We start from the raw sequence: 8,169 nt of genomic DNA, 5'->3' as shown, positions 1-8,169 counted from the left end.
ATACCGACACCTAGGTAAAAGGCAAGGATAAAATCATAAGAATATGAGGAACCTTTGCTATGCAGCTGGTCAAGATCAGGAATTCCACAGTTGCTCTGCCATCCATTAGCTCAAGAAGATGTGTGGATATGAACAAAATATGTTCTGTTTGCTTCTGGATATGCAAAATTACATTTAAGTTCTAGCATAAATAAATGAATTTTTCTCTCACATTATGTGTACTTTTTAGTGATTTCAGCCTGGTCCCTCTTTGATACACTAATGGCTACATAGCAGGCAGTTTCGTTCAGACACTGCATCTGTTGATTTTCTTCAAGAACATAAAATTTTAGACATGGTTGCCATATGTCTTCGGAAGTGGACATGATCATGTGTCAAATGCTCCCATAATTCAAAATTTGCAGCATGACAGACATAATGGCAGGGCTGGGGATTTTCCAGTTCTGGAGTTCAGTGAAAAATTTGATGGGAACCAATAGGAAACCTTGTATGCAGTGGTAACATGTGCAAACACAGGTCAACAAGTACAGAAAAGTTTGGAATGTGGCAGTTCACAAATTCAGCATTTCTGGTACGTTTTGGTTGCAAAAGGCATTTCTCTCAGTATCCAGGTGTTCCAGGAATGTTACTTAAGCCATCACTACAAGCCAGAAGACTCAATGGTTTACAGTAGTTCGCGAGACAAACTAGGCAGGAAATTTGTTTACAAAGGACAATAGCTTAAAGTGGATTTGAACTGTTTGGTTTCGACAAGTTGGGACAGATGTTACCTCTCTCTCTCTCTCTCTCTCTCTCTCTCTCTCTGACTCTTTTTCTCTTTGCAGCAGGTACTGTTTGCCAGAGAGAGAGGTTTTACATTACCCACAGTTCTGAGAGCAGCTCTGTTATGGACATATGGTCCTATTTGTGGAGTGGCTTAAAATGCATGCCAGCACTGATTTCACAAATGTTGTCTGTGACTTGGAATCGGTGGTGATGAGTTCAACTGCTCACTTACGTTGGACCCTCTGGAGACATCTGACTAGTATTCAGTCTGATGTGGCGACTATGACTTGCCCAAGGTTCGCAGGGATTGCGAGACGAGCATCCTCACATGCGAAGACATAGAAACATGAAAGCACTACTGCCAAGAGTACCACTAGTTGTCACTTGATCGCGCGCATGTGTGGCCATGCGAAGTGCTATGTGATGCAGTAGTCCACGCGATGACTCTTAGGGTGCACTTGCGAATGTTCCAGGTATCGCATACAATGTTTCGCATAGACAGATAGTTTCCGTGTCGTATACCACCCATTACTTTCATAAAAAGTGTTGTACATTATATTTCCCATATTTCTGTTGGCTAGGATGCGCACTTATGACTGGTATAAGTTGTTTTCCTTCCTAAATGATGTTACTACATAACTCCTGTGTATAGGGAGCAGGGACTTACAGTAGCACTCCTCCCAAGGTGCCTCCCTGATGATACCCTCCTCCCCTCCATCTACCCCTCTTATCAACTATGATCCTCCCCTCCCACTTCCTGTGTTTTTTCCTCAGGGCACCCTCTCTCCCTTCTCTCTCCCTTCCCTCCCTCCTCCCTCCTCCCTTCCTCCCCCCTCCCCCCAGGCTTCCCCTACCCCCCATTCCTTCATTCCTCCCCCCATCTCCTCTGCTATTGGCATCTCTGCTTCCCCCTCTCCCTCCCCCACCACCTTCCTCCCCTCTTGTCCGGTCCCCAGACTTGCACACGTTAAGTGGACATTCGCGCGCCGGACATCATCGCCATCAGGTTTTCATGTGTGTGCCGTCGTGTTTGCGATTCAGTGTTCTTCGCCGTCCACGCTCCTTCGTTCATGTGTGTCGTCTAAATCATCAGTAATGTGCACAGTACCGACAGTTTTCTTGTTTCTCGTCGAGTGTGAACGGCTTCATGTTTTTTAATTATTGTATCTACTGTTTGTAACCACCATTGTGTTACTTTTCTGTCTTCATTGGTTTTCTCTTTTATTGTACTGCTTGTAGCTGAAGAGCGGAGTAAAATTTGCCGCTGCCAGCCCACCTTGTATGAGGTGCAAAATAACAATAAAGAAAAAAAAATATAGTAGCACTCCTCATCTGTCTGGGTCTCCCCCCCCCCCCCCCCCCCCCCAGCCCGCTCAACTGTCTTTGTGTCTACTCTATAGAGCAGTGTCTACGTCACTGTTCAATGCTGTGCGTCCCCTTTTTGGGTGTTGCGAACAGACACCACAATGTCGCTAGGTGAGTTTTCTATCTCTTTCGAATAGAAACCAGACTGTCGTCGAGTTTCGTAATTGTGCCTGTCTATTAACAATGTGTTTTAATCAGCTTCACCAAACTTTTGTTTTTATATTCTCACTTCCGCAACTTTTAACCATGTTACAGTTTTAAACAGTCACCGTTTTATCGCCTGCTTTTATTGTTTTGTTATCTCCTGATTATATTTTTAACTCTTCTGTAGACTGCAGAGTGTCATCAATAAAGAAAAATAATAGAAGCACTGGGATAGTGGGTTGCTGTCCTAATATTATTACTTATCATTACGTCCTTCCCAGCCACTATTCAGTTGTAGATCAGTTGAAGGCTAGTCCTCTGCACTTCAGCAAAAGTCTACTGTCCCATTATTGCCCATCCTTATGTCCTTCGTGGCAGCTGTTTACTTATATATCGGCAGCAGGTTACTCCTCTGTACTTCAGTGATAGTCTGCTGTCCTATTATCATCCACACTCCTGCCACTGGTTACTGCCAGTTTCCTGGGTGAAAATCTAGGATGTCACAATTTCAAGCACCCTTTGGCGGAGGATTTGTGAAGTAGAGCAAGTCAACTCCCACACGTCAAGATGAAGAGACACGTAGTGTTCCCTGCCAATTTTTACCCATAATTTCACGACCATTTGACTGGATACAGTGTTGCCAGGTAGCGTTTTCCACCTTCTGGTGGTGGTTTGTCACCCACATCAGTCAGTCTCCACATGAAGGGGAACACACACACACACACACACACACACACACACACACACACACACACACAAGAAAAAAATTTGGAAGCATTTTCCAACAGGATTATACTCCGAAAATATGACATAAATAAAAAAACACCTTATGTCCTTCCACACCAACAGCTGAGCCCATACCGAGCATTTACTGCCATTTTTTCCAGGGGGGGAAGGAAGGGGAACTGATGGGAATGGGAGAGGGGGGAGGTGGATAAGGGAGGAGGTTGGGATGCGGAAGTAGGATGAAAGGGAGAGAGGGGGGGAAAGGGAGAAGGAAAGGGAGAGTGAGAGGGAGAGTGAGAGAGTGAGTGTAAGAGTTAGAGTAAGAGGGAAAGGGATAGTGGGAGGGAGAGGGGCAGGGAGAGGGAGGGCAGCAACACGTCCTGTTATCCGGTAATGCCATCAGATGATGTCATCAGTGGGACTTTGCTACACTACTGACGCCATCCTGAATAAATTTGTCAGCAATGCAAAAGTCGTGCAATGTTGCCATGAACCCACTATTAATCTCCAAAAGTACCGTTACCCGCTCAAATAGCGATTGTTTTTTTAAGTTATTGTTTTTGAAACCCTCCCTCGAGACCACATTGCCCGACACGTGGTGGTTTCGCATCAAGCAACTTTAATTGATCTGGTTTCCTTTTAATGAGATCCTTTTCAGGTAAACTTGAATTAAGTTTCGTATTTTAGTCAAACACATTGTACAGAAGTTTGTGGCATCCCTGTTTTGAAGAATTTTTTCATATAACTTTTGAAGAAATTGTTACGTAATTTCAACCGGTAAAATATAATCATGCTACTATTATTGAAACTTGTTGTGACTATTTTGAAAAAAAGTTGCCAGTGGCCCACAAAATTTGTATAATTTTGGAAAGAGAATATCAGTTGTTGTAAATTTAAACTTCCATATTTTATGATCCCATGACTGACCTTTGGAGAGTTGGGAGCAAATATTTGAATGGACACTAACTTTTTTGTTATTTGAAATCACTGAAAAAATTTAATAACATTGTTGATCGATTATCAGTAATTGTTCTTAAACTGTTTAACCCAATTTCATAATTTTGTCTTAAAATGTCAATGTCCTGTTGACCTAACTGGTAAAGTTGTTTATGTTTAGGAGTGTTAATATGAACGTGCATACGATTGATGTTCAATTCTTATTTTGCCCTGTCTTTCCACTTCCAGGCAACTTTACGCATGTAGTGCGTCCCAACTGTATTTCTGACTGGGTTCAAATCCGATTTCTCCATTTGCGTCTAATTTCTGGGAGCCACAGCACAGAGTATGGTGGATGTTCCTGCTGATAATGCTACAGTTTCCGCCTAACACTTTAGATTCGCAGAAAGGTGCCTGGGAAGACTGTATGAAGGTATGAACTCTTGCGGTTCTTGACTTTTCCGTTGCAGCCATTTCGCGAGACATGGTTCCAAGCAGTAATGTGTTGCCCGAAACTATCTGGAACGTACGTTAGCGTAATTTCAATGGATAGACTTTACTGTGATGCGCAATGCCTAGCGAATGCTTCTAGAGTTTGTTTAGCATTTCCGTAACGCTCTCCGCCTACTAAACAATGCCGTGATAAAACGCACAGCTCTCAGTTCTCTCTTTTCTATCTCTTTCATTAATTAATCTGAACCCTATGTAATCATACTCAATAATCAATCGAAAAATTGTAAGAATGCAGAGTCTCGTGACGGCGATAAGGAGTAAAATGTTCTCAGGTTTCTAGCCACGTCATGTGATTAAAATTACACGAGATTTCGGAAAAGCTTCCATACCCTTATATACAGTAGCTACGAGCTATGATGTTACTGGTGTTCCTGGCATCGCCATATTTGGGCTACGTTGACTCCGGATTCGATCATATCCCTTCAAATATGCCGTTATTGCTGGATCCCATGCCGCACAGAGCTGCACGTCGTTTTCTTTTTTTTCCTGTTTTAATCATCATTCCTCTGACTGTCAGAGTAGCGCTTACAAGCTACGTCCTCGATTATTTGGTGGATGTTATCCAATTATTCCTATTTCAGTCTTGCTCTACAATTTTACCCTCCACAGCTTCACCTAGTACCAGATGACCTACCATCCTATCCCTACTTCGTGTCAGTGTTTTCCACATACTCCTTTCCTCGTTGATACTGCACTGAACCTCGTCACTCCTTTCCTCATCAGTTCACCTTATTTCCAACATTCTTCTGTAGAAACACATCTCAAATGCTTCGATTCAATTCTGTTCCGTTTTTCCCATAGCCCCTTTTCATTATCATACAATGCTGTGCTACAAATAAACGTAAATTCTCAGAGATTTCTTCATCGAATTAATGCATACGTTTCATACTATTAGACTTCTCTTGGCCAGGAGTGCCCATTTTTGCCGGAGCTGGTCTGCTTTTGATGTCCCCCTTGCTCCGTCTGTCACGGGCTATGTTGCTGCCGAGGGAGCAAAATTCCAGTTTTTGATGTTGTCGAGCAACACTCATACAATAATTTTTAAACGAACACACCGCTATTTGACTGTGTTCCTGTATTTTTAAATATGACCCAGTTTCGGCCTTTTATATAATTTTAAAATGATGTTAATGACATAAAGTAAATCGAAAATCGCATAAAAGGCCGAAACCTTGGTCTCAATAAACAATAATAAAAGTCAAATGGCGGTGTGTTCATTTAAAATGAGTTCCTTAAATTTATCTACTTTGCGATCACCAAATCTGATGTTATGTATCTCGCTGTTCGCATTTCTGCCACTTCTCATTACTTTCGTGTTTCTTCGATTTACTCTCGACCTGTATTCTTTACTCTTTCAGTCCACACATTCAGTAATTCCTCTTTACTTTCACTGAGGATAGTAATGTCACCAGAGAATCGAATCACTGATAACCTTTCACCATGAATTTAGATCCCCATCTTGAACCTTCCTTTTCTATCCGTCATTGAATCTCTGATGCATAGATCGAACAGTAGGGACGAAATGCTCCATCCACGTCTTACTCCATTTTTTATCCAAGCACTTCGTTCTTGGTCTCCCTACCTCTTCTGCGCAGTCGGTAGGAGTGCTCGTGTGCTCGTGTAGTCCACATCAATTATTTGTGTTTAGCCTATACTGAACAGTCAACATATACTGACAAAGATTTATAGCGATACTAGCTGAGTGCTCGGCGTTGCGCAGGTATCTATTTATTCTATTCCTCCATTGGTCCATCTTCTCCTTCCACCTCTCTCTGTCCATCTCCTTCTTCTGTCCCTCTCTGTCCTTCTCCACACTACTCAGTCCACCTCCGTCAGCCCCGCTCTCTGTCTGTTTCCTCCCACCTCTATCTATCTCCTCCTCCCCCCTCTCCCTCTTCACCTCCTCCTCCTCTTTCCTTTCTCTGACGATCTCCTTCTCTTCCCTCTCTCTGTCCATCTCCTCCTCTTCCATTTCTCTGTCCATTTCTTCGTCTTCCGTTACCCCAATTGGCTCCTGGCCTTCTGTCTTTTCATCTCCCCTTGCCCCCATCTGTCCATTTCTTGTTCCTCCTTATACTGTCCTCCTCCTCCTCTTTCCTTTCTTTCGTCCATCTCCTCCAAACCGCTTTGTCTGTCCACTTTCCCCCCCCCCCCCCCCCCCGCCATTCTCTCTGTCCATATCCTCCTCAACCTATCTGTGACAATCTCCTCCTCCTTCGCCCTCTCCTGTTCATATCCACCTCGCCCATTCCCCCAACCCCACTTCTCTGTGCACGTTATTGCAGTCACCCCAATAGGAGTCTGATGGTTCTTACCCCTTCTTAACATATTTCTGACGTGACTTAACACACATTCTGTCTCCAAGACACCTTCCTCCAAATATAGGCGATAATAGGTGGCAAAAGACTCCCCATCGGCAGTTTCTTTGTTGCCTGTAAACAGGGTTCTCTCGAGCAGTAGCCCCTAAATGACGCTGCCTTAGTCCATTTCGTATTGCTCAGGCACTGTTCTAGGCGTTAGTGCATGCGGTCCACGACCAGATTAGTAAAAACCTAACAACAGGCAACACTATTGAAAAATACCAAACATAGTAGCACACAGATCTCTTAAATAAAGGTAACAGACAATCTACATATTACCATGACAGACTAGAGGTGACTGTCACGTGCTTCTCAGATTTTAGCAATGCCTTTGACTTTTGGCGCTGAAATATTAGTGGTCAAACTAAGCAGCCTAATGTTTAATTGTGATGAAACGAAACTGGATAACCAAGTGAAGCAGACAGGTTCTACAAGATATCCACAAATATTCAGTATTAAGTCATGTTCACTGCACATGAATGACGTGTAATCAGTTCTGTACCACTGTTAATACAACATGTATTCTGATGACGTCGAGGTATACTTAAGTTCAAAGCAAGCTGAAAGGCAAATCTATAGAGACTCACAATGCTAACTTGTCTATATGAGCACAGAACATATGCAAAAATATTATGTGTTCACCACTGGATGTCACGCTGCCAGTATACAGTGGACCTGAGGATGTGCCCGTAAACGAGGGACCTCCAGTGGAATGGATGAATCCCCTATTGCGCGTCAGTGAAATCAGTGAAATAAAGATTCTTGGCGCATGGGTAGTGGTTTTTGCTGTTAAGAAGTGACGAAGGGGTGTGTGCTCACATTGTCAGACTGGAGAACGGGAGAGTTTATTAGACGCAGGGCCACCACAGGAGATGAGACGCAAATGTGAAATTGACGATACGGGAAACGTCAAGGAGCGTGGGAGAGTAATGGAGCGCTGAGATGTTTCCGACAGGGTCGGTATGGCTGACACAATTTTATTTTTCAATTTTTGCTTTTATTCCCTTTTTCTTCCTACTCAAATTTCATAATGAAGTCTGCGGATGCAAACGCCCGTCGTTCGTGGAGTGAGCCAGGTGTCAGAGAGGACCTGACCCCGCTGAAGCAGTGTAGCGTCGGTAGCTACGACGGCGAGCACATTTTGACTGCTGAGAGTGTAAAACCAAAGACAAACAAGAGCTTTGTTTCTATGAAAGAGAAGTCTGAATAAGCAACCTGATCTCACTTCAAGCAATATCACCATTGTCTGAACACATTTAGTCACACCATAACATTCAGTTGCGCAGTGCCCTAAAACTTAATCTGAAATGCATTAAATAAAATTTCTGGCCTCCATAAATATTAAATGTGAAGCGACATT

Source organism: Schistocerca piceifrons, chromosome 4 (genome assembly GCF_021461385.2).
Source record: "Schistocerca piceifrons isolate TAMUIC-IGC-003096 chromosome 4, iqSchPice1.1, whole genome shotgun sequence".
Lineage (NCBI taxonomy): Eukaryota > Metazoa > Arthropoda > Insecta > Orthoptera > Acrididae > Schistocerca > Schistocerca piceifrons.
Note: the sequence above shows the minus strand (reverse complement) of the source record.